The 24305-nt window shown below is 39.3% G+C and overlaps 1 long non-coding RNA gene across 1 annotated transcript in view; it reads left to right on the top strand.

The window, feature by feature from the left end:
- Positions 1-23580, top strand: part of LOC142057066 (uncharacterized) — a 46504-nt gene extending 22924 nt beyond the window's left edge. The window contains exon 3 of the long non-coding RNA XR_012660524.1: positions 23497-23580. This is a non-coding gene — a long non-coding RNA (uncharacterized LOC142057066). The remainder of the gene's footprint in view (positions 1-23496) is intronic.
- Positions 23581-24305: the final 725 nt, after the last annotated feature.

Raw genomic sequence — 24305 nt, forward strand, 5'->3', positions numbered from 1 at the left:
AGATATTTTCAGGTGAAAAAGTGGATAGATACTTCAGGTGAGATATAAATTCTTTATATTCTTCTTAAATTGTTTTGGGATGTTTGCTTCTGTGTGATTGGGGTTGGGTCTTTGGCAAGGTATCAGGTGATAGTAATGAATATAAATATCATAGCCTAGTTTCTTGTTCTTTCTCTTCCTGTCTTATCTGAAAGTTGATCAAGGTCTATGATATAATGAAAATCCTCCCTTTGCTGGATTCTTTCCTCTTCTTGGGGTGTTAATGTAAAATTGTCAGTTAACTCCTTTTCATACATCATAGGGAAAACTCCTTAATTTTAACTCCCATCTCCTGTAGAAATTGTGGATCCTATCTTTAGTACTCTAAATTTTCATATGACCACTGAACAGATTATCTGATGTACTGGTTCCAAGCTCAAACATATCCTGGTGTCGTTTCAATAACATGAACACTCCAGTTGGTCAAGCATTACTTTTCACCCTACTGACTCCTCTGTCGTTTTGTTCATAAGAAATAGTTTTCAAACCACCTGCTACTGAATACCAAAAATAAACGAATAACATCTTCAGTGAGTGGAACTTGTTCCCCTATGATAATTGATAGAAGTTTCAGGATCTTACCTGTTTTCAGTGAATAACTTTAATATCTAGTAAGACTGTACAACTTGAAAAATATTGAAAAGTCATTGCAGAGTATAATTATCTGACCTCAAATAATTACTGAGGTGTCCATGTATAGAATCTGAAGTGCAAGCTGAAAAAGTGGAAGAGAGAGCTTTCAAATGTAAATATAAAAAATAAATCTTATTTAATTTCCAAAGCAGTTATTGACATTTAAATAAGGGAGCTTGGCAATTTTTCGCTATGGACCCTCAGCTACAGAGAGAAAATGAGTCAGAAAATGAGTCTGAAAATGTTTGGATTCACGTGGGACAAGCAGCTATGAAATAACTGTTTAACCAGAGTATCTGGGATGCTTGGGCTTGTATTGTGAGGCAGAAATCATTAGAAAGCAGTAATAAGCGATCAGGGATGTGATTAAGCACTCACTTGTTTTGTGTACTCCAAGAGAGAAATACCTGCTACCGGTACTATGTTTAATAATGAAAAACTGATTTGCACAACCACTGACACGTGCGTGGTGCCCTCTGAAAATCTTTGCCGCCTCCCAGCCACAGCAATGGGGGCTGTGACTCTGGGTATTCACAGACGTACGGAGGAGTTTTACCTTAGCTTGAGAATGAAAAGTTGTGGATTTTCCATATTAGAAATAAAAATATAACCATGCGATCTTCTGTACAAGTTTGCTGTTGTAACTGCTCTTCTACCAGTTTATACATATAGTGCATCTTAAATGGTCTAACCTTTCTGGAAGCTAATAAGCTCAACAGTGATAGTCTGATTAATGGTGGATTAATTAAAAGGGTGCCAGTATACAGCTACTTTACAATGAAGGACAGGAAGCATAAAGGGTTTCCTGCCTGAACGGTTCTAACCAGTGATGAAGTGCAAACTGGACAAAGAGTGTTTCTTTTTCATGTAGGTTTAGATTTCAGCACTTAAGAGTGTGTCTGCCTAAGTCAAAAAGCCTTTTTAATGTCTGTACACTGTAATCTGCGACCCTCTAGTGTAGGTAAGGACTGAAAGCCATGCTCAGGGAAGGTAGGGCCTCGCATGTCAGTGGATATGGTACGGAAGGGTTGTCAAATGCTGCGTAGTGAAGTGATCACAGCACCTCATACATCTTATTAGTAAGAACAGAACTCTGTTGCCCAAGTGAAAATCACTCCTGACCAGACAAGAAAACTAAGTGAGATCGTTCTTTGTATCAGTTAAAATACAAATTGCCCTCTGATCACTTTGAGTTTGTAGAAGCTAACTTGTGTTTCATGTGGCATCGCTGCTCTTGGCATCTCTCACCATGGTATGCAGTCCTGGACTCAGGCCAGATTAAACAGCCGAGTAGCTCTGCCGTTAGATCCAGAGGCACAGGAGAGTAGAAAAATAATTCTCCGATGTCAAAATCTATTTTCTTACTTTTTGCAGTAGCTAACGTTTTGTGATATATATACACAAACCCATAATCATATAATGAAACAATTTGTTTTATGAGGCTACAAGGACATATGTGGGAGAGAAATATGATGCATTTTAAAAATTTGTAGCGATGAAGATTATTCATACTTTATGTGATGTTTGCAGTTAATATTTTGTGATCTTGCTACGGTTGTGCTGTGCGAAATGAGCATCGGTGTTACTTAAGTAACACATCACCATGCATCATAAACGTCGACGGACTCCCAAAATTTCCAAGTTCTACCATAGGTAGACTGCGAGAGCTGAGAGTTTGTTCTGGGTTTGGGGGGTGTTTATCATGAAACAGTTCTTGCTGTGTTGTTTTGTGGTGCCATTGACTAAGGTCCACAGAAATTGAGGGACATTTTAAACCACCAATGCAAATGATGTCTGTCCAGGAACTAGATTTCAGAGATTTAATAATTTATTTTTTTTTTTCCTCATTAGACCCAACATATATTATTCTTACGTATTTAAAGCATTTCAGTATTTTAGAGTCTTTGCTTATTCTGCAATTCACAGACTATTTTCTTTTTGGTAGGAAAGTTAGTTCTTAAAAAAAAAAAAACCCTCTTAATTTTTTTTTGAAAGGTTCTTCTTTTGCTGAATTAAAACTTATCTGTTGATTTTTTTTCTCTGAACATTTAAAGGTAAAACTGAGGTTTTGTTTTGTTTGTTTGTTTGTTTTTACTTTAATTCAACTGACCTAAAAATTCCTGAAATCTGAATATCTACTTATGTTTCTTGTAGTCTTGTATGCTAGTTGCCCGTGGTCGCCATTTTGTAGATGAGGAATAGGCTGAACCCTTAATTGGTTAGAAAACTGTTAATTTTAAAGAAGTTTGTATTACCTCTAGCGATGAAGCTGAAAGAGGCGAAAGTCTCTAAAGCAGTACTTTCTGAGGATCACTTGGAACTATTGGAGTGAGGATGACATTGTGTGAATTGTACTGGTTTTCATACCAAAATATGCTAAAAATGGTCATTGAAGCCCTGCTTCATTTTGGTAGCTCTATTTGCTCTATTTTGAGTTTGGATGAATAATTACTGAAGGTTTTGTGTTAGTTTCTAACTTTAAAGCCGTCTTCATTGTTGATATTATAAGGACTTGAATTTTTAAAATAACTTCTGTGCTTTTTAGCTTAACATATTCCACCTAAGGAAGTACTGTTGTTTACAAAGATGGAAACTTCTCTCATTCCCATTTCACAGTTACGCAAAAACGCAAGGGATGTAAGTGACTTTCCACAGGTAATGCAAAAAGTTAATGTCAAAATCTGGGCCAGGTGCATTTAGGAGTACTGTAGGATATGCTCTGTGGGGATGGGTGCAAACTAACAGGGCTCACGATCACGAAATTCACATTAATTCAAGATCACGAGAGACATGTAGTCTATTCACAGAAAATTGTGCAAAATTGCTTTCAAATATTGAAGCTTAGGAAGTGGTTTCACAGAATTGTCCAGCTTTTGAGGGTGCAAAAACCAGAATCATCCCCTTCCAAAAAAGTTGTAATAGTAGTTGAATATAAATTTTTTCCATTAAAAATTCTGTAACCGCTTTCTGGTTTTCGTGGGGGGTATAGGAGATATAGTTGCTAAATCAAAGCAGTAATGAGATGGTAGAGCGGTTGCTTCCAATGCTGCTGACCATTATATCAACATCAGTCCTTGAAGCACATGCCTGAAGGGAGTGAATGGTCCTCAGTCTCCTATATAAGACCCAACACACCTTAATCAATGTTAAAGTGATTAACAAGTCTCAAAGATTTGCCAACAAACTTTCCTAAAACTTCATTTTCAGCAATTGTCACCACAGAGTAAGTAAATACTTTTTTTTCTTTTTTTTTTTAGCTGAGAAGAAAAGCTGTAACTTCTGAACTTTTTCACATGTTTCTTAGCTTTTGCTTTTCCTTTGGAGCACCAGATATTGCTCAAGTGGAAGAAGGTTGCCATCCAAATGGACCAGTGGTCCACTGTATACTGCCCCCCCCCCCCATATAACAGCTTTGAAGGTTATTTCCTACCTCATTTCCTAGAGTAAACTGAACCTTTACCCATGATGTACAGTTGCACATTCAAAAGTATGAGCTTCCCGTAACTGGAAATGCTGGAAATACTGGCTACAGGAACAAAAGCCAGCTAAATTCTCAATGACAGTTGAATGTAGAGAAATGGTGTCTGGCATGCTAAAATAATATAGGCATAGTAATGCATGATATGTCTCGCAATGCATTAAAAAACAAAAAATCAGGACATATAGCTTATTTGGGAGGTTCTCTTTCTTCCTGTGAAGATCATCAATATACAGTAAGTCTCTTAAAGACCGGTGTTTAAATTATTAAGACTGCCAGTTTAATGAAAAAGTAACAGCTCAATTTAATAATTTATGTCAACAATTCAAGGCAAATATTTTTAGCATGTGTCTCAGGAATAGTGATCCACAGAAATCCACAATATCAAAATATGCAATGTTACACACAATACATTCTTATCTGTTAGGTCTGGTAGAGGGAATAAACATTTTTTCCTGATGAGAAAATCAAAGTTATGTGCCATTTCAGTGAAGTCGACACCTGCAGAGAAGCAAGTCATGACATTTTAGCTGACTGCTTCCCCCCCCCCAGTTGTGGTTTGTTTCTTCATTTTATTTACCCTGACAGACAAAAGAAACCTAGATGAAAATATTTAGAAGAGGATTTGGCATCCTTTCTCATAATTGTTTTTTTTCTTCCTTTTTTATTTTTTTTTTCTTTTTCTTCCCCTCTGCTAAATAAGTAGTGCATACGTTCTGGGCTGAGACAGTTCTACAGAGGAGAAGAACTCTTGAACATATTTGTATTAAAATACAGTGTCCCTCCTTTCTCTTTGCATCCCCCGCCCTCTGATTTCTCAAACATAGCTATTTTTATCAAGATAATAAACTTCAGGTTTTGTAATAAGAGATCTATTTTCATGTCAGCCTGGCATAGTCTTGACTGACTGAGCTAGTAAGATCCTTAAAAATATGAATTTAGGATCAATAATATTTATAGCTCCATTTATAAAGCAGAAGTCAAAGGCATGTATAATGCTGAATTTATTAAGGGAACGTACACAGGGGATTTTCATTAGTGGCCTCTAATAGTACCTCTACTTTTTAACATCTCATCCTCTAACAAAAACAAATATAAGTTGCAGGTGTTCATAAATGTAAAAAAGCACATAAAGAAGCTCAGAAATGATATCTATTGTGACCTAATATTGTAGTATAGGGTACCCATCAACCCTGTTTTTCCTGGTTGTATCTTACTTTTGTTAACTGTGGGTACCATTAAAGAATATGATAAAGTTATTGTAATGGAATTGAAATACATTTTATTACATCAATATAAGTTCCATTTACTGTGCAATATGACACTGCTTAATAATTTTATATTACAAGCATAATTATGATATCAAATTAGTAATTTTCACAAAGTACTTGCATTAGACGCTCTTATGATATGATGCAGTATATTTCAACTCTCTGTGGTGCCTGAAAATACACGTTCTTTTTAATGGGGAAAAAGCAGAGATGCGGTAAAAGGAAGCACCTCATAACTCCATCGAGCAATTGCATAAGGACACTTACCTTCCACTGGGGTACAGATATTACCTAGATTGTTTTATAACTAGATTCCACTACACTGCTGATAAAGCTAGAAAATTACTGAAGTCTAAAAATTGGGATAAATCTTCCTCTTTGTTGAGAATGTCAAAGGTCCCCAAAACTACTGCCTTGCTATTCTGAGCAGTCTCTTAGTTTGACTCATTCCACCGGTACCAGTAAGGCTGTTCCCGACGGAGTAGGTTGTGGGAAGGATTACAAACTCCAGTTCAGAATCTGAAAATGGGAGCTGGGGAAGCTGCAGAACACCCTTGCGAGGTGGAAAAAGGAATCAATTTGTGTCCTACCGAAGCGCAATTCCTTCCGAGGCAGGGCACAGCAGACTTGGCAGTGCTGAGCTGCATTGGTTTTAAGGCAGGAATTGAAGACTCTTGTATCCAGGTGATGTAACTGTGGTATTTTTTTTTTCCCCCCCCCTCTTCTTAGGATTTTTGCATGGAATTTATTTTCTATTCGGGTGCTGGCAAGTTTTGCAATGCAAATTTGTTCAAGGATTTGGCTTTTATCTTCTAAAAATAAATGACGGAATGCTATGAAGATTCACTAGCTTTTTAATAAAGCTTTAAAAGTCTGCCTTAAATACCAGTTTTCTATACTAGAAAGCTCATCAATATCTAGACAGCCATGCAAACAGCTAGGAGGCCAGTCCATTAATGAAATGTTAATGACTGAATTAGACCTGTAATAACAGAAGTAGAATGTACTGCTGTGAGTCCATTAACATCAGCAGACCCTGCTGGGAAATAAGTAAACACAACATACAAAGGGAAAACTTGTGCTAATAAACAGTTTTTGTGCAGTAAAGGTGCTCAGAAGCATGAGTTGTAAATCGCATTAACTGCTATGCTAGTGTCTTTTTTTCACAAAGTTTATCCAAGCAACCTAGCTCAATATACATTTCACGATGCGATAATAAAACGTGCGCAACAGCGTTCATGCAAAGTCCGTGCCCTGATAGTAAGCCTGCTGCCAGATATCCTGACAAGCATATCTATTGTGATACGTTGTAAGAATAAGCAATGTTCAACGGCAATTGCAACTTTGTGCTGCAGCCGGTCCAGGTGGGGGTAGGAGGGAACAGTAGTTATCACCTGATAGATGGTTGACCCAAGTGAAATGGAATTTACGGTCCCTAACTAAGGCCCTGGTAGACATCACAGAAACTACCACTGTTGGCACTAATTATGGGCGCTGTTAAAGTTTTATATTGTGCTTTAAAAGTTGATTGTGCTTTGCAGAAGGTGTTAACCCGAACAAAGGCGATAGGAATAGCAACGTTGCTAACAGCTTCGTCGGTGACCTTGTAACTCACGGTGTGAGAGCTGTTGGCTTGGGATACAGAAATTAATGATTTGACTTCTTGGAATGAAAGCTTCGTCCTCCCAAATATATAACCCACCTCTTTCAATAAAAATGAAACAAAAATAGTTGCCTTGTCTTCCGGAGACCTCAGCAATTTCCTGTAAGGCAAAAACCCAAACCATTTGACGCATCTTCCTACTGTGCAAAAGCTGTATGTCAGGTTGGATTGTGGCAGCCTTTATAATGCAGTCGTCAATAAAAATTGCATACAGCTTTGGTGCATTGGAAAACAAAATATGTGTCCACAGTATGTGTCGTACAAAATACAAGTGAATAACCCCCAAACTGCTGCTACTACGATGTTCAGTCTCCTATTGAACTCTGTTTGATTCCCTTCTTTTAACCTACTCAGACCTGCAGTGTCAGGACCGGCTTCCACACAACTCGGCAAAATGCCAAGGAAAGTGGGGCGGGAAACCAAGATTCTTTCGTCGGGTTTTTGTAGATGTTGCTACTTATCTCCAGCTTCCCTGGCACTGTCGTAGTATCCAGTATTATTTGGTCCCATTTGCATGACTTCTAGCATTCATGCTCCCATTCCCTTTTGATACCTTATAGGCAGACGAGAAGTTGTTAACAAGGGATTAGAGCTGGAAAGATGGACCTGGATGATCCAGCGGTTGGGGCACAGCAGTTTGTCCTTCATCTGTCTCTGATAACGTGATCCTGGTGTGACTACCTTTGTGTCACCCATCCACCATTCCTCCCCCCCCGCCTCCCCCCCCCTTCTTTCTCCAGCTTTGTATTACCCTTTTTAGTTAAATTTTTTATACCACAGTAAGACTCTTTTCATTTTGGAGTTCCTACCGAGATGCAACTAGTAATAAAGAAAATAGGGAAATAAATAAGATGTGCAGGAATTATGTTTGTGTTATGCAGTGAGAGAAAGACATAAGAAGGGAAGTGGGGTGAGAAGTAAGTAAAACTATTTTCTTAAATAACTGGCACGCTCTGGGTGAAGAAAAGTGTGGCTGGGAAGAGGCTGTGCAGAGACGGAAGGTGTGAATGGGCACTGACCCTCTGTGAGTCAGCCAAGCATTGGTATAGGAAAAGGCATGCTGCACCAATTTAATGGTAGACCTTCCTCCCAGAGTGCTTAATATCAGCTGCAGGAATCAAAACCATCTTTTTAACCTGATGTCTTGGGAAACAAGTGGAAAAGGGAGACTGAAGTGCTTCCTTGGCTGGTGCTGTGTATGTCCTGCATGGACATTCATCTCAAGATGTTGGTCCTCCTTACACAGTGGTGGGTATAAGGGAGGAGGATATGGCTGAAGAATTGAAAAGCCAGCATGTCTGGATCTTATCTAAACTTTGTCTTTGGCAAGAATTAGAAATTTACACAGAGCTCAGCATCTTGTTCCTGCTGCTGGAAACATCAATGTACCTCCTGTGGGATCTTCCAAGGGGCAGCTTTTCTCCCACCTTCCCCTACCCTGCAGGCAGGGGTTTGATTCACATTGATTTGTATTCTATGAGAATACAAATATCTTCCCTGATTTTTCCCAACGTCATTAAAAAGGATCCAGTGTTTCCAGGGGAGACTCATCTGCAACAAGGACAGCTAGTCCTGGGGATAGGGTACTTGAACAAGATGTGGGGTATCTGTTCCCAGATCCCAGGGTTGTCATAGGCTCCACATGTCACCTTGACCAGATCAGCCGCACTCTGTTTCAGGTCTGTATCCCTAAATTAGGGATAATAGCACTTTCCTGTCTCATAGAGGTGCCCAGAGGGTAAAACCATTATTACAGAAAACAACACTGGGGGATGCATAATACCTAAAATAAAAAAAATATAATTATTACTTTCCTTCAAGTGCCATCCTAATTTAAATTTTGGGCAACTGTCTGGCTCCATAGTGGGCTTTTGGTTTTATGGCACCGTATTTGTTTCCTAGAATACTGTAACACTGAAGGACTGTATAGTGGAATCTAATTTAATTAATAAAAACACAGTGAGCTGATTATGTGCATTGAAGAAATAAATACAGTATCTGAATACTGAAAGAAATGGCAGTATTAACTGTAAATCCTATGAAGCCCTTGCTACCTGTCCCTCTGCACAAAAAAACTTGCCATGTGTTCTGAGCTGGGCTGGACTTGAGAACCACAAGCCTTTGTAGACCTTGACAAACAATGCTAATGTGTTTTTTTTTTCTTTTTAGAAAAAGCATTATTTTTGATATGGCAAGTTGAGTAAGTTGCACGGTCTATAATTTTCTGGTCGGCACGTCTTTTGGCCATTTTTACTTGTATCCTGAAGCCTGTGTCAGCTTTCTTACTGCATTTTCTCTGGCAATCAGAATTTTAGGGAGTAAGTTTTGTATGGTATTCACAACTGTGAACATGATACCAAATCTAAAATTCAAACCATACAATGAAACGGTCCATAAAAAGGAGGTCAAAGACAAGTAGTAACATATGACAAGAGAGCATCTGTTGGGTCAGAGTTGATGGACTAATCCTCTCTCTGCAATATTTCCTGAGCCCTGGAGCACACTGTTTCCATTTTGTGTCCCTCAAAAATGAAACAGTTGGCGAACAGATTTTATATTTGATGACTGCAAGGTGAAGAAGAAAGTAGTAACGTGACATCAGCTTTTCAGTAGTAAACTCACTAGGAAGTCAGTGGATGCAAGTTGCTCAACATACTGATTTGACTGTGGCATCAGCTATTCACAGGCCAGAGATTTCATTTTGTATTGTGCAACTCTAAGACTATGTGCAAAAAAAAAAATAATTTTGCCTTGCCATTTTTCCTCTCTTTGGGAAAAAGTTAGTGCAGATGGAAATGAGGATCCAATGGTAGGACCTTGGATCATGTTGGGATCTCTTTTTTTATATATGTATAACGTAGATACCCTCAGCAACAAGTAATAGTCTGCTCTTCGCTGACATCTTTGAAAAGTGATGCTTTAGTTATTCATTGAAAAGCCCAGGTTGTCTAAAGTCTTTCCTGAAGCTCCGTGTCATGTACACAGAAAGCTTTGATGGACTGGTGTTGCATTGGAAGATGGAGCTTTGTTAGTAGCTGATTTTCCAAAGCTCTTAGAATATAAACTTTGAAAAGTTATTATTAATAAAGGACAGTGCTTTTTCTGGACGAGCGGTCTGTACAAAGGGGGACTTTTAAGATAAACTTTTAAGATAAACCAACATAATATGTTACTGTCTTATTCTATTTTTCTTGTTGCTGAATTGTTATTCTAGGAAATCAATAAGACTTTTATGAAATAGCATTTATTTTAACTTGCAGCAATCAAATGTGTATATAAAGTACATGTAGAAGCCTGTGATCCTTGTCCTCAGCTGAGTCACACCAATTTCAAATAAGAAACGAAATAGCAACACAGATTTAAGGTAATGTAACACGTTAGAATGGATAATTGGGGAAATGTTTGTAGCTAATAGAGGTAAATTAAAGATCTTTGCATTTTTTTTTTTTTTATGTACATGAAATGAAAAATCCTGTTGCCTTGAGAAGGGCTTCGGCTGAGGTGTCCAATGGCCAGGAAGTGAGGACAGAAGTTTACAAACTGGGTGGAAGGAGGAAGGGGACGTGACAGAAGCAGAAATTTTGAAAATAGGGATAGGTGTTTGAGAAACAAGATCTGGAACAGAAGGAAGAACAAGAAGCTGTAATGTAATGTGGGGAAAGACAGAAGGAGATTCAGCGAAAGAAGGAAGATGTGGTGAGGATTCCTTGACTTTTCAAGGTTGATAATTTCAGTGACTGCATGTTCTATCCAGATTGGTGTAAGCTCAGGGTGATGGGATGAAGGCAGTCACAGCAGTCAGAAAAACCTCTTGAACTAGAAGTTTTAGCCTTGGGTATGGACAGAAGTGATCTTAGAGATGCAGGTGACAATTCAGGCTCAGCCTCGGTGCTGTGGAGCTGCCTGGCTCTGTCGCAACGTCCCACTCCATTTCTCACTTCTAATGCGGTGTTTTAATTTTCTAAACCCACCTGTAGCGGAGGGAGGGTTGATATTATTGAATTAATATAAATAATTACAGTCTGTTTACAGTACAATTGTGTTAGGGCTTCTTTCTTTCCTGTGCATCGGGGTAGTTACACTCCGATGCTGCAGAGCCCTGGGTGGGTGGGAGCCTGCCTGACAAACCTGTGCGGGTAACGTGGATGGTGACTGGGGAAACATCTTTTCACTGCCTACCCTGAAATCTTTGCAGCTAGACCCCAGGCATCAAGTGAGAATAGTTGCTTTTCATTCAATTTTACAAACTTCAGAGGTCAGAAAGATTTCAGCAGATACATTTGTTTGTCTGATTTTGCTGCCCGGTGTCTTACAGTGAGGTTTGCAGAAGTATCAGCTGTCGCTTTAAATTCTCACTCTGAGTCATTGCATCCCATATATAATTTGAACAGGTTTTTGTATAATTATTTCTCTCAATAATTACCATTATACAATTGCTATAGCTGCCAGTTCTGTTTTTCTTTCCTGCCAGAGAGTAGCAGAAATGTATTACGCATTTGTGTAACTTATGATCTCTGATTCATGTTTGAAATGCATGGAATATTTTTCATTTTCTGTTTGAGGCAAAACTTCATCTGGGGTCATATCTCTCAGTGTAAACTTACACTGTGTAAATGGATGCCTTGTACTGCGATGGGGTATAATCTACAATGAAAAAGCAAAAGAAGTAAAAAAAAAAAAAAAGAAGAAAAATTAAGGTGTTAGAGGTCCAGTGACTACTAATGGCTGCAGGTAGAGTCATAAAATATCTGGACTCTAATGCAGAAAGGTTTGGTGTATGGTCTCTTCTTCCCTTTCAAATAAATTTGATTTGGCCATCATTATAGCCCTTTGTCGTTATTTTTTGATGAGGATTCTAGGAAATTGGTTTGCTGGTGTGCGTGGTTTACTGGCAGGGAGAGCAAACTGGAACTTGCAGGCACAAGTGTTCCTACTGGATGTCTAATTCAAGAAGTTATACCCTCTAATAGAGAGAAAAGAAAAGTTTTTTGAGAGTTGACTTTCCTCTGTGTGTATTTCCCCCCACCCGCCCACCCCAGTGTGGGTGGGAATAGGTGCAGTAGTTTGGAGGGAAGGGGTGGCAGATTTGTAAAGATCAGTGTGGAAAGAATTAAAATTTCTAGTACCAAACCCAATCTCTGTAAAAGCTGATGCTCAGCTGAGTGCACAGAGGACGTGAGGGCAGCCCCTCCATGCCACAGAGAAATAATGAAATGACGGCTTGTTGTTCTAAATGAATCGGTGATGCCATTTGAAAACTGATTTATTGCTTTCTACTGACAAGTGTAATTAGAGAAAAAACATTTTAATCTCATGAGTCATGCTGAATTTTCCTTTGAGGGACACTAAAGTTTGGACTCCAAAGAAATAAAAAAGGGTAAAAAAACCCCTCAGAATACTTGGAGTATGTAGGCATGAACAAGAGATGCTTTTTCTGAGATTGGCATTGGAATTGAAGTTTGTATAATGGCACAAACCATTTAGAGTTGCAGCTAGGACAGGGTGCTCAGAAGAGAGTAGGCAGGTCCTCTGTGTCCATATCGTATGTCGAGCGCACGGGAGCTTGGACACCTAACTCTTTGCCTTTTAATATTTTGACTTTAAGTGAGCAAAAAGGTTGATGTTACAGACACATTTGATTACTAATGATCATTATAACGTGAGCAGCGCCGTGATTTATTAGAATAGCAGTTGCCTGGGATTCCAAGGAAAGGTAATTTTTTCAGAATTATCCTCACAATTAATTTTACATGTGTGAAGTTCATTGCCCCCAACTACAGGCCATGGGACATGTGTAGATATTCACAGCAAGGGCTGAGTTTTGAGATGGGAAGGATGGGTCTCTGGCAACGATGGCAGATCACAGGGGGATCTGAATGCAGGATGGCTGGGTTTTTTCTGCTCTGTCTCTGACTTCCTCTACAACCCTAACTAATTATTCAGTTTCTCAGAAATGAAAATATTCATCATTGAAATGAAGTGCTGATGAAATGGAAACATTGGAGCCTAAGATCCTCGGACTGTGGCAACAGTAGCTTTTGTAAGTAGTAGGATGTAAGTCTTAGCACGTTATTGTAATTGATCCTTAGTCAAGGTATTTACACTGCTTGTGGTGTTGTCTGACAGTAGAACAGGGATAGGATGTCAGACTACTGTAAGAAATTTGTATGTGTTAGCAGAACTACTCCTTGTACTATACCATGAAATGCTAACAAATACGGTGTGCCAGAAAACCAGTAGTATGCCTCCTCAGCAAACACGGTGTACGTTATGACTCATGATACAATGAATTTTGAACAGAATTAATCCTTAGTCAATCATTAAACAATGAGAAATATTGAGTTGTTTTTCTTAAGGATTAGGAAAATTCTTTTGGAAAGAGACAAGCATTTGTCCCCTCTGGAAGCTCCTTCAGCTGTAATGCATCATTGTGCCTGACCAGCCCTAGAAACCTTGGAAAGACAAAATATGTACAAAGCTGGTTGTTAAGCATATGTGGTATGTTTTGCCTTGTCACCTGGCAACGAAAAGGTTTTTCTAAACAAATTTCATACATTGCCAAAATTCCAACTTTTTGAAAAACGTAAGCTGCTTATTTTTTATTTATTTATTTTATTTTTCCTTTGTCAAACACAGCCCAAGGTACATCTTTCTCAGAAGAGCAAATGTTATCGTTCCTACTGGTGGAAGAAATAACTTTTATAAATTTAATTTACTTAGTCTTACGTACTGCATGTAACATTGGGACTGTAAGAAAATATAGGAAATATGCTGTCTTCAGAACTGACTAATAAACTGTCCTACATGTGTTTTAAAGTTAACAAGCAAACAAACAACATCCCCCCCAGCCTTTGATTGACCTAAATTCTTCTAATGAGCATAAAAGTAAAATAAGTAATTTCTGCTCATGATAAAGTTTTTAATAGTAGGTAATTTCTGGCATCTATACATTGTTTAGGGGAAATATATTTATAATACCTGGTGAAGGAGGAGTGAAAGTTAATATTTTTTTGAGTTGCAAAGTATTTAGCATAGTAGTGATCAAATCATTGGCTGCCGTTTCTCTAATTATTTAGGTCAGGGGGGAAAAAAACCCTGAGCCATCATTACTTAAGCTTGAATTAAAGTTTTTTAGGGAGAATACTTCAAACTGCAGTGGAAAAGCTACATTGCTACACTCCGGCAAACTTTAATAACCTCATATATTCAGTTACCTCCTTAATCTGCCAGTTATGTTTTCTATACGTCTGCTGCTATCTGATTACCAATATATTTATCTTTCACCATCGGCCCCTTCCTCCCCTGTGCGCGGCGGTGTCAGTGCTGATCCAGGCCAGTGCTGATGGGATCACAGTTCATTACCGCGCAGAAGGTGATTGGGATTTGGGCGCACAATGGGGTGTGACACCATTGAGCGAGGGGAGGCAACTCGTTATAAATGACAACGCTCCGGTAATGACACACGGAGTCTGGGAGTCAGCGTGATGAGTAGACCTCCTAGCATTATCCTTGATAGGAGAAAAAAAGATGACACCCAGGAAATAAAGATGGATGATTTCCATGTGATTCATAGACGATTTTACTGGTTCCATGCTACCAGTACTGACATCAACACATGATAAAAATGATGGGTTGTCGCTTGATGTGCATACCGCAACATGGCCATGAGCACTGGAGTGCCACGTATCGGTGCTGGGCTGCGAGGGAAAGTGTTTAGATTTTTAATTACCTTAATGGTGAACTAAAAAGTGCTTTTGTTTCTCGTGCCACGAAGAGAGCAAAAAAGGGCTTTAAAATGATAAAACAATGGTTGCCTCCTTGCTGAATGATGCAGCACTTTGTAATAATGCAGTACATTTTGAAAAGATCTGTATTATTTCAAAGACAAACATCAAATAGAAGGAAAAAGGTTATGTCACCTTCACCCTCACAGTACTGTCATTTATATGCTATCAGCTCATTAAATTCACATTAAGATACTCCATGGGACTTTAGGAGCTATTAGTGCACCTAAAATGGCATAACAAAATCTCAGTTCACTTTAAGAGAGATGGCATTGCGACATTTTGTATTTCATCACTGAATTATTATAGTCTCAGATGCATTCTGCTGTGATGGTAATGGAAGGAGGAATACTAGAGAGGAAAGCTGTCCATTTGTTTATCCCCAGGGAGAGAAAAAAGAAAGTTTGATAAAAAACTAGAGTGAAAGTAAAGCATTAACAATTTAACCCCTGTAGCAATGCTAAAGAACACTCAGGATTTTTATATCCTGCTTTTCAGGATGTCTAAAAAAAAGGAAGAAAGAAAATTTTGTATACGTGGAATTGCTTCGGGCGATGGAAGGTGCAGTAAATGTACTGCATGAGTGCAGGCATCTCAGTCATTTACAGGTGAAGTCTTTCATGGCACACAAATACTTTTCCTTCATATAAATTCTCAGGAAAAAAAAATAGTTATTGTGATGAAATTTGATGTTCTTGTTAGTTTGTTCTTGTTTCCCCGCCACTGTGGTATTCCTCAGCAGCAAATAAGTATGCTGCTATAGGTAAATCTGCAACCCTGTATTTATAAATCCCAGGTGGGATAATTGCTCAGGCACTGTGATTGGGAAAGAATAAAGAAAACTGAAGCCATACTGAGTTATCATGAAAGAAATAATATACATATACATGAATACTAAATAAACACTATGCTGCTTAATAAAAAAGAATTGGATATCTGAATTAATAAACCATATATATTTCTGTTTTGGCTCTGGAAAGATAGCTTGGTCTGAGGATGCTTTTTCTGCACAGTGCATCTATGTAACTGCAACTTTACCTTACATACACACGTAGTATGTATTGGAGGATAGAGAATAAGGCAAATTCAGTTTTTAATTTGAGACAAAGCTAAGCTAATTTTCTTATAGATGTACTTGAGCGATTAAAAAAAACCATCGGAAGTGGGTTGAAGTGCGTTCAGTCACTTTGTGTAATATGTTTCTTAATATCTATTTAGAATTATTTAGAAAACATAGTAATTCCTTAGAAGTGCTTCCTTCCCTCTCCAATCAACACAAAAATGCCATGACTCAAGAGCTTAGCCTCACATGCAATAAAAAGCCATCAGGAGAAAACAGTGATTTGTGAGTCAAAAACATTGTAGAGCCTTTGAATGTGCACATACAGATGGAGCGAAATGAATTCCTGTGCAGAACCAGGACAAGCACAACTTAAACTTTAAAAATGCCTCTTAACTGCAGTTACCTGATATATGGGTCTTTGGTGGAGCTGCGGTGAATTTCTTCAGTGGAGAGGGAGCTCAGAGACATAGGAATAGTCGTTGCGAAAGAAAGCTGGAGGTTTGGAAGGCAGAGAGGAGTACCAGCACAGGGAATAATGGCTTAATAAATGCACACCGAGCACCTGCTAAATTTAACGCAGCATTTTACTACATTCAGTGCTTCGGAGCATAATCTCTTTAGCACCGGGATTCTGCTGCTTATTAGATAGTTCACCTGTTGAAAAGCACAAGATAGACGCCAGTTTTATCATCAGTAAACCGTTCTTGAATGGTTACTCTGAAGGCTAAAACCTGACTGTACAGTGGACATAGTTTTCTAACAGGAAAAAAAAAAAGCGTTGCGCTTAAAACCTTGGTTTTTGCATGGCGTTGGTTTGCCCTTTCCTGATGGCGTGGGATGCTGGCATGAGCGCTGGGTAGCTTGGGAGGCAGCACGGCTCATTCCCATTAATGACTGCCAGAAAGCAGAGAGGGTGTAATAGGGAATCTTGTCCAGTCTGGGGCAGGTTATTTAAAGGTCTAATGAAGGTTTACAGCACTAGTGTTATTGCTAAAGAGCACTAACTTTTAACCTATCTTCAGGCAATGGTACAGCTGAAGCCATGAGAAGTGGTTGCACATAAACAGGGGAACTTAACTTTTAGGATGGTGTGAGACAAAAATCAGCAGTATTTGTGCAATTAGGCTGGGGAAGATGTGGGTGCAAGGGATACCCTGAGGGCAGATATCAAAACTAATGAACGCCATGTGGTCACTGATAGACTGAGCTGGTGAAGGTGGCTGTAATTGTGTGCGTTTTAAGTGTTCTGTTCAAACCTCAGGATGCAAACTTATTGGGTTAGCTGGAGAAAGCGACAACTTCATCCAGTATACTTGTTTCCAAAGGAAGCCAGACACCGTTTGAATGGCAAGTTTATACATATTACCAGTGAAAGTATTTTGGTAGTGACGTATTTTAGAGATGTAACTGATTTCGTACGTATAAGAACCCGATTCATGCTTTTATCCAAGTGAAATCTCTGTTGCCAGAAACAGAGGTTCAAGCCTTGACGCTGTGCCTGATTGAACCCAAGCACTGCAAGAGCACACGACAACAGGGCAGTGGCACCAAGCTCACAAGTTTCAAGCTCGAAGACATGCAAATGTCTGTGACCAACATGTCATGGGTTTATGGGCATTCCCCAGGGGAATCCACAAAAACTTGACCACCTATGTAGAAATACAGTTTCATAGCCCATTATAGCATTCATGTAAATGTTTTTTTTTTTAGTTAGATTTAGATTGTTTGTTTATTTAGAGTTTATTTAGATAGATTTATGTAGATATAAGTAGCTGTTATTACCCCATCAATGGCAACATATTTGTGTAGGAAATGATCATGTCATCAATGGATGAATTAAAGCTTGTCTTCATCTGCTAGCTTAGATAGAGGATTGCTTCTGATCCGCACAGCTTTAACTCTGGAGTTATCCTAAAAGTGCGTATCTTGGCAGGGGATATCCTACGGCAAAGGAGCTCCAGCACAGCAGATTCAGAGCAGAAAAGCCTCCAGTGCCGCTGGGAAGATGGACTGGGAGAAATCTTTGTCGTATTTGTTTCCCATCTGCAGCCCAGCATAGCAGTCAGGTTACTGAGAATCACATTTGGTCCAGAATTTATCGGAGTTGACTAATACTAACCCTTTCAAAGTGAATGTGAAGGGAAGACAGACCCACTCCTTCTCCAGGCTAAGAGCACGTGGCTGGGTGCTGTGGATGAGGACATGGGGGTGTGTGTGTGGGGGTACTTGCCTTCTACCCTGTCACCTTTCAAAAAGCAAATGTGAGGCAGTTTATCTGCTGCGTGTTATAGTCTGCATCTGCAAGACAGAAATAAAATAAGTGTTGACGTGATTACCGTCCACTGGAGAGGCTGATTTTACATTGAAAGCGCTGTACAACCTTTTAGTGAGTTTGCCAAAAGATCCAGTGACTCTGATATTTAATAGCATTCAGGGATATCTAATTTACAATCTTTTCATCAGCTCCAAATAATTCATGTTACTTGTTTACTGTAAGTCTATTGTAAAGTAGCTTTTATTTCATACCTTGCCTGGCTGCCCGGGCCCCGTAAGTGTCTTGCACCATGTCTTACTGATCCTTAATGTTTGTTTTATAAGGTGAAACAGTCTATCCCCTATCCTTGTATAGACACCTAAACTAGAAATTGTCTTAAGCTAGTAAAGAGCTTAATTTTGCACTTCAGTTTTTTGTCACACCTCATGACATATAGTAGATAATCATTGTTGCCACTAATGGCTCGTCTACAGCGCTAATCCTTTCACAGGTATTAACTGAAACGGCTTGAAGTAAATATTGCTTTTGTTATAGACCTATCTGGGGTTCAGTATCTTGGTATTATTCAGTGTGTCAAGAAAATAACCATGGGACACTCACTCTGTAGATTGGTCTTACAGCTGCACTAGACCTGCCCGGCTCCACAACATTTCCAGGAGGGCTCGGCAGTACCCACCGCCCTCTCGAAAGCTTGTCAGCCAAAAGTTAAACCAGGACCTGCCTAGGCTGGTTTGCAGACTCCACCCCAGTATCCCACTCCCAGAAGCCTTAAACTTCCTCAAGACCAGTTTGAGGGAGCTGGCAGTAAAATAAATCTAGAGCTGAATAAATATATGTTCTCTCAAAGAAACCGATGGGCTACAATGTTAGTGCACAGTAATATTATTCCAAGTACCCACAATGTAGTTTTTAGCACTGACACTCTGCTACAGCATCTAGGAGAGATCCTGACCTGCCTTCCTTTTGTGGCTACACACAAGGTACTATATCAATAAGAAAATTATTTGCATTATTTCAAGTCAATTAAGGAGTGTATTTTGTGTATTAGCATGCATGGTGCATGCTTTGACAAAAAAAACCAACCACAAAACAAACAAACAAAAAAAAATACAGCAAACCCCCCCCCCCCCAAACAAACAAACAATTTATAGGATGGAATACTTTTACTAGCCTGAATGATGAACAGCAACTTTAGTATTTAGTTTAATATGTAAATAGTCATATACAGTGAAATGTGGAGTAAAATTTAAAAAGAAAAGCCTATCTAATAGTGAGCCTCAAGTATGCTTGTTAAATCAGAGAAGAAAAAAAATGAAGATTTGTGGGTTTTTTTCTGGAAGAAAAATAAATATAAAAGGTCACAACGAGTTTCTGACTTTTCTGGACATGGCTAGAGGGAAGCGCCGTGTAGCAGAGTTCTCCCATGGACTGCAGGCTGCAGTTCAAAACAGTAATTGTAAGTGATCAGTCAGTGCCCTGCTTCGGTCTTGTGCATCAGAAGATCCTAAATACTAGGATTCCTAGAGGAATCACCGCCATCGGTGGTGAGATGTAACACTGGGCCGTAGCCAAATCCCCGACTGGATCCACCACCAGTGAAAAAAAGTCCTCTGACACATTTTCTGGTGTTCCTGTATTAGCTGAACATGGCTTCTAAGGTGGAACATTAATATCTATGACCGTATTTTGATTGCTAGCATAAGGCATTTAGCATAATGGCGGTGGCTATTGCTAGGGGTTTGGCTATGTGATTGAGTTACTGTGGCTTGACAAATTAACAGACATTAGCTGAGCCCTAGAAACCAATTTGGTGCACCCTCATAGCCTGTGGCAACTGGAAGGTAAAATACATTATCTTCGACTTGAAAGGAAGAAGTCTAATCTAACTTGTTTTATCCTTTTTTGAGATGGCCCAAGAACATGCAAATTGGGCAGACCACTTCAGCAGATACTTGGAGATTTTTCAATCTACAGTAACTCTTGTGTCTCAGCCCTATGCCTCAGCTCTAGGTCTATAAATTTACCTGCACTGCGTCCAGGCTGCCGTGAGGTCCTAACTAGGCAATGTCAAATTAGCATGGACGTCTGCAGGCTGCCTTCTGCGGGACCGACGTGCCGAGGAAAGGGCCATCGGGAGGGGTGGTGTAAGGAAATGAGTGTAAATAAACGAGATGAAGTTAATGCCAACAGGAATGCCACAGCATGTTAATGCCAGCTCTGTAATGCGATATCTCCAAAGAATTAGGACATTTGTCAACTTTTAGGCAGGTCCGCATTAAGTTCTTATTTCTTCTTTTTTATACATTGTCTAAAACATGGGGTCTTATGTCAGAGGAAGTCTGGTGTAGGCAGAAATTAAGAAAGATGTTTGCTAAAATTTGAAGTGGCTGAATTTCTGAGTATGGATTTCCACTATATTTACTTGCTTTCAAAAGAAGGTGGCATGTGATGTGACACGCATGTTACAGTGCACTCAGACACACTGTTAATTTGGTGTAGGACAGATAAAGTAGACTTCGGGGATGACTTCAGCTTTGTGTATGTCTCTCACTTTGTTATGAAGTGTCATACATAGCCCAGCCTCATTCAGACACCCGTCAGGAAATACTCATTCTAGCGCTGAAATTGCCAAATACACGATACTTTCATACTGCTTGTGGTGAACATTGCTTTGAGAAAGTGTTGCACTAGCATCGTATAGAAGAAACACAGTGGTGTTTATGTGCATGTTGGGAGGGAGAGAATGTTAATTTGGAGGATAGAAATGCCTTTTAAAAAAAGTAAACAGTTAAAAGTGTACCTTTCCTACTATGTTCTTTTCTTCGGAACCATCCTTTGTGCCTCCTCTTGAAGATGTGGAGTCTCAGCACCTCGCGGTACAAGTATCTTCTTTTGTAGGCCATCATACAGGTTTTCCTAATGACTATTGACAGGTTGTTTGTCATACAGTCCTTTAGTTTCTTGGGGCCTGAAATGTTCCCTTCTAACCTAAATTCTCAGCTGCAATACAGGGGCACCTGGAGGGTATGTAATGTGATGGTCTGTGATCTCTAGGAGATTAGAAAAGATATGAAGTTTACTTCTGTCCTTAAACTCTGAAACTAGAAATGTGGCTGCAGGGGCATCAGTGGAAGACTGACCACTTGGACTAAGATCTTATGTAAAACCAAGCTACAGATAGAAGAAAAAAAAAAAGTCCAAGCTCAGAAGAGGTTAGAGTACTGTCGAAACCAAAGCTGTGATGAAATGCGACAGAATGCAGACAAGGTAGAATAATGATCCATGTGCTGTACTACAGAAAGAGAAATGGTTCAATAAGTAGAAAGTTGGTGCCATACTGACCACAAAAGGGCTTTCAGAGTCAGTATGAAAAAGCTCTTAAATTTTCACCCTTATGTGTAGCAGCAGTAAAAAATTATTGAAGGGGATTACAAATCAAGAAAATAAAACAGATAAATTGGAACACACACACACACACAAAAAAAAGAAAGGTTTGAGAAAACCGTGTTATAAGTTCATATAAATTAAGAGTTGGCCAGAATAGCCATGGTTCTAAGAATGGTTTCAGGTCTTGGTGGTTGCACTCTTTGATCGGATTTCAAAGCAGATATGTTTATCCTTGACAAAAGCAGCCTTGGTCCATGGTTACTTATCTGAACTTTCAGTATGCCATAAAGACCAAAAACCTGCTGTCCTGAATGAATTCTGATTGCCAACAGGAAATTGCATGAAGTCACGGTGATGAGACATGGCCCTGAGTGACCCTTATACTACGATGGTTTTGTGATGCTGTTTTCTCAGTCAGGATGCTTGTAGGTGGAGTGTGTGGAAAAGATGGCTTCAGAAGTATTTACCAAAACCTGCATGTCCATTCAATGGGCGTACACTATATTTCTTTCCTTTTTAGCTGTACTTATATTTTTTTATTTTATTTCTTTTTAAATGATGGCTCATTTCAGTACCTGGCATAGATGTGTGTGATCTGCTGTTAGCTCAAATAAGATCTAAGACTGAATGAGTGGTGCAGCCAAGCTAAGTGATCCTCGAAGCTTCTGGCTAGACCAGAGTCCTATATACTGTACCATCTACTCTTATAAACAGCTTTATGATAGGACAACGCATAAACCTGATAACTGGTTAAATGAGAGATGTGGACCATGCTACGTACTGCTTAGGGTGTTGGCTTGGTACTGAGGCGACCAGCTATACCTAAACCCCTGCCAGATGGAGTGATTTCAGGCAAGTCAGGTCACCTTGGCTGTAGCTCTTTTTACCCATAACGTAGAGTTAATTGGTTACGCTTTTCTCTGTAGAGTCTTGAGACTTGCTGGTGAGCTAGATATCCTTGTTTTACGGGAAATCAGTCAGATCTATAACTCTAGTTTGTAGCAGAGGAAAACATGTAACAGAAAGAAAAAAATCAGTGATGTACACTAATAATTACTTTTATAAATACTTCGTTGTTGTTTTGACCCACAAGAATGTGCAGGAACACTTCACTGTTTTCTTAGAGCTGCCTAGTATTCTTGCATCAGTTACATTGCAGACTTCCCTTCATCTCATTAAATCAAGATCCATATCAGACAAAACCTGCTCTCTGGTCTTACCAGCCAGCAATATTTGCTTGATGAGAACTTCGACTCTCACTAGTAATGAGAGAAACCATTCCTGAGCACATCCGTTGGTGTAGGAACTGCCCCAAGAGTATCCGGCAACTCCTCATCCAGCCTGCGAGGTCTGAAATGAATCTGCCAGTGCACTGACCTTGACTTTGCCCTTATTCCAAGTATATGTATTGCTAGATATCAACAATCTAAACAGAACTAAAACCCTAAGCAACCGAAATATAAACAATCAAAACAACAAATGCATTTGTTGTTTTAGCTGACAGCACCCATAATGTCACTGGACAAATATGTAAATACTGACCTAAATCCCTTTGCTAGAGACTTTGTATGCGCTCTAAACGTTGGAATAGACAGCAGCTCCCGCGGGCTGACCAGAAACCTCGGTGCCCACAGCTGCCCCGGGTGCAGAGCTGTGCCACAGTCACTCCTCCTCGGAGCTGAGCCTTATCAGGATGCTAGAGGATTCAGGAAACTGTGATGGAAAGAGGATTTCCTCCTTGTGAATTTGGCACTATTCGTTAGCATTCAATTAATTAAAACCAAACCTTTAACATTTTTGGCTGAGTTGAAAAAATAGACATCTGAATATGCAGAAAAATGGAGTACTGACCCAATCCATCAATTAGCTGGACATTAATTGCATTTTTTCCCCCTGACTTCAGGAGCTGTGGATCAAACCAAATGCAGTAGACTGTGTGGAATCAGTTTTCTACTGCTGAAGCCAATGACTTTCATAGGTGTTTCCTGAAGCAGGTAATTAACAACATTAACATTCCTTTCCATTTTAATGCCTAATGGAAACAAGATAATAGCGCTTGGGTGGTGCTGTGGTCATGTTGGCCAACATAGGGTGTTCCAGCCTCACAAATCTTGAGCGGCAGAGCTCAGCTTTTGTACCGCCATGGAAATCGATATAAATTGCTTCTCATGCTTAGCCTTTTGGCTAAGGGGTAGGCGTTCAGTTTTCACAGCATTGCCTCTTCGCCAGAGAGCAGGAAAGGCTGCTCGCCTGGGTCAGGATGAAACCAGAAGGCTGGGCAGATTTTTAAGTGTGCATTTTTAAATGTCCACAGAACCAGTTTTTGCAGTACTCATTAAAATACAACTGCAGTGTACATTTAGGTGGTACACCTGCCTGTACACAAACCGTAAGTGTCAGTAAGTGGCTAGGCTAGCATACGCAGACCTGACCTGAAACCGCTTTGCAACCTTATGTATGTAAATCGTCTGTGTACAGTCAAATGAAAAAAGTAGCCGGTTCTTCAAAATCATTAAGTATTTAGGGAAACCTTTCCTTACATTGCAATAACTTTTATAAAACAGACTTAAAATAGTTTTAAAAGTTTCTTACCTCTCTAATAACACAGGTTTTTTTTGCTAAGGATTAGACAATTGCTAAAGTTAATAACTCTAATATTTTTTGTTATTTCTGAGTTAATAACTTTAATTCTGAGCATCTCTTCCTCACTAA

The sequence above is a fragment of the Phalacrocorax aristotelis genome, chromosome 5, assembly GCF_949628215.1.
Source record: "Phalacrocorax aristotelis chromosome 5, bGulAri2.1, whole genome shotgun sequence".
Lineage (NCBI taxonomy): Eukaryota > Metazoa > Chordata > Aves > Suliformes > Phalacrocoracidae > Phalacrocorax > Phalacrocorax aristotelis.